At 37.5% G+C, this 3,463-nt stretch overlaps 1 pseudogene; it reads right to left on the reverse strand.

Moving 5' to 3' along the window:
- Window positions 1-2,300: 2,300 nt before the first annotated feature.
- Window positions 2,301-3,258, reverse strand: LOC101589032 (annotated as a pseudogene).
- Window positions 3,259-3,463: the final 205 nt, after the last annotated feature.

Here is a 3,463-nt window from a genome sequence, read left to right on the forward strand (position 1 = left end):
ATGTATTAGGATAGATATACAGCTACTTTCTCTTAGTTTAGTGAAAAGAAACGTTTGTGCTAATATTGTTTAGACAAGATATCAAGTCTTTATCTTGTCCTCTGAATAACTACTATGAAGACAACAATATGCAATGTATTAATTTTTGTACCTGTCCTAACCTGTTTTTAAACTGTTTCATTGCTATTTTTTCTCACTAAAATGAATAAAAAAAATTTAAAAATGAATTCTTGGATTGACATCTCCCTGGTACAAAGAAAGTATTGGGATGGTTGTACTATCAAAGATTCCCTTGGCCAATCACCAGATTTAAACTGCTCTATCAAAAGCCTAATTTGTAGAGCTGATGAGATAGCTCAGCAGACTAAGCACCTGATTAGGCAAGTGCAGGGACTGAGGTTCAATCCCAAACATGTGTCAGCCCTGCCACTGGGTGCACTGAGCCAGTCACCAAGACTGTATGCGATGGCACTCATCTGTTATCCCAGCGCTGGGGTGGCTGAAAACAGGAAGATCACTACTATTCTGAACTGTGTAGTGAGGCCCTGTACCAAATACATAAAAAAATAAAAATAGAGACTCACTTGTCTCTTTTTCTATTTGTTTAATTTTATTTTATTTTGAAAAGTGAAAGCAAAAGCAAGAACAAAAATGAGAAACAAAGAGAAAAACAGGGCAACATACAACAATACATATATGACAGATTTTCAAACCAAGAATAACTGATTAACAATGGTTGATATATTATCTATTTTTATCATCAAATCTGTTGCTCAGATTAACAGATATAGTTATGTAAAATTGGACATATGGTTGCATATTATCGCTTCCTTTCAAGAAACCTTAATTTTTTGTTCTTGTCTCTTTTTACTTTTTAAAATAATTTGTTTTAAAGTGAGTATAAGCATAATTGATATGACATTAGAAACAGTACACACTTAGAAGACCAAGATGACAGGTATTCAGGCGTGGCTTTCGTATTACACATTGCTGTCCTCAATGTACTTGCTCAGATAGCAGATTTCAGCATGCAGAGTTAGTCATGGTGAGAACTCTGCACATTAACATTTTCAAAAAACTGATGGAAATTCTTAGTACAATCACCTCAGCCATCCTGGATATATACTTGCAAGTTTTTCCTCTACCTTTTTTCTTATCTTTTCTCCTTTCTCTCCTCTTTGTTGTTTAATTCTTAAATTCTGTTACTATATTTTACTATATATGTTATACCTTTCAGGTTTTATTTCCTCTTTTGGGCTCTTACACTAGAGAGATAATATGATGTTTACACATGCAGGTCTGGTTTATTTCACTTATGAGTATAGCCTCTAGTTGCATCCACTTACTACAAAGGCTTCAAATTTGTCTTTCTTTATAGCTGAATAATACTCCTTTGTATAATAATACCATATCTTTTTTATCTATTCCTCAGCTGATAGGCAATTGGGTCGTTTTGATGATTTAACTACAACAAATTTTGCTGCTATAAACATGGGTGCACATATATTGCTGTGGTACGAGGTTTTCAATTCTTCTGGGGAAATATCTGGAAGGGGAATAGCCGGGTCAAATGGGACCTCTAATCCTAGTTTTCCTAGGAATCTGCACACTGAGTTTCACAGTGGCTGAAGAAGCTTACATTCCTAACAACAGTAGAGAAGGGCTCCTTTCGCCCATAGTACCTCCAGCATTTGTTATTGGTTGATTTTTTTTATGTTAGCCATTCTTTCTAGGGTGAGATGAAATCTCAGTGTTGTATTAGCTTGCATCTCTTGAAAACCAATGATATTGAGCATCTTTTACATATTTATTTGTATTTCTTCATTTTTTAAATTCAAATAAAACTTTAATGATTTCAGTTCAATACAACTGAAAGTGTAGTGTTATTAAACAGCATTTCCTACTAAATAGCAAGGTACAGATTTGTGGGCCATTTCTGAGCAGAAACATCATTCCTACTAAGTATTCAGCTTGTTAGCTAAGAAGACTGGCAGTATCATGGCAAGAGTGGGGAAGAACAATGACTGGCTCAAAGAGTTTGGCTATGACAGAACAATGCAACCAGCAAGGTAGCTACAGATATTAGTAAAATAAAAATACAACGCCAAAATCCATTTCTTAAATTACTAGAAAAAAATACAGGTAAATTTACAGCAAATACAGTGTTCACAGATTTGGGGAACTTTATTTGTATTTTATGGTGATATCTTAAGGCCTATATCCAAAGTAACCATTTAAAAAGCTCTCTGAGGAATTACATTTCAGGTGTCTATGACAATTTTTTTTAAAAAAGAAAAACATTAAATTTCTGAATGAGTGAGATTTACTTTTGTAGGTAGAGGATCAGCTTCTTCATGATCTTCAGTTTTAGATGTAACAATCACAAGAGCAGATGCTAGGTATCTGCTTAGCTTCTGTTCATTCATAAACTCCAAGTCACCACAGATACTTAGTTTCTCAGAGGAAACATATTGCTCCACAGCTGTAGCAACAGCTGCACAGCAGATCCAGAGCAGTACCATTATTGAAAGGATGAGAGTCATGGTTAGAATCCATCCTGAGCTCAAAGAAGCATCTTAAAACTGCATCACTTTCTTCAGCTTCAAGATAGTCCCTGCATGCATGTGAGCTTCTCATTTACAGATCTGAGGACATTTTGCTTAGACATGATTCTCTCAAATTTGTAGATTCCTGTTCCAACTGTGGTGCACACTGAATTTCTGGCTTAGACTGGAAAATAACATTTTTTCCATCATCAGCTTGGAATAGAAAGCAGGAAGAGGTGATGAAGCTCTGTGCTGAGTCCATCATGTCACTCCAGAAGGACCGCACCAACATCAGAAGGAAGAGTAGATGCATTTTGGGCATCAGTGACATAAGTTGTTCTTGTCTCAATTCAGCGAATGGCAGCTGATTCTGGCAACCAAATTGCTCATCAGATTGGGAATAGGCTTCTGTACATGCAGATTCACACTCCAATTTGGTTTGATTTAATTGAATTCAATCATCCACAAACTGACAAATTGAAAGCAGCCTCCAACCTCTCCGACCTGCATACAACTCCTCTTCCTTGAGGTAGGTGTATAAGGGGTACATCAGTTGACAAGCTCAGTGGCAGAAAGCCATATCACCCAAGACCAAGTCTAACGCTTTGGCTGAGGTGGTCCCTGAACCTCTGGCCAGGGTAATGGTCAGAAGCAGCAGCAGTGGGAGCCCCAGCTGGGTCCTGACGCAGAGGTTCCCCTTTGGAGCCGCCATCTTATTCCCTTTGTCACCAAGGCTCAGCTAGTTCGAAAACTCTGTTCAATGTAGTACAATTTGTTAATCACTTCCTGTCCAGTCAGTGCTCTTCTCCTACTCAAGAAGTTTTTCCCAGGCCAGGGAGATGGCTCAGTGGAATAAGCGCTTCCCTGGCAGGCGCAATGGCCTGCGTTCAATCCCTGGTTCCAAAAAAAAAAAAAAA

This window comes from Octodon degus, unplaced genomic scaffold (genome assembly GCF_000260255.1).
Source record: "Octodon degus isolate 3935 unplaced genomic scaffold, OctDeg1.0 scaffold00069, whole genome shotgun sequence".
Taxonomy (NCBI): Eukaryota; Metazoa; Chordata; class Mammalia; order Rodentia; family Octodontidae; genus Octodon; species Octodon degus.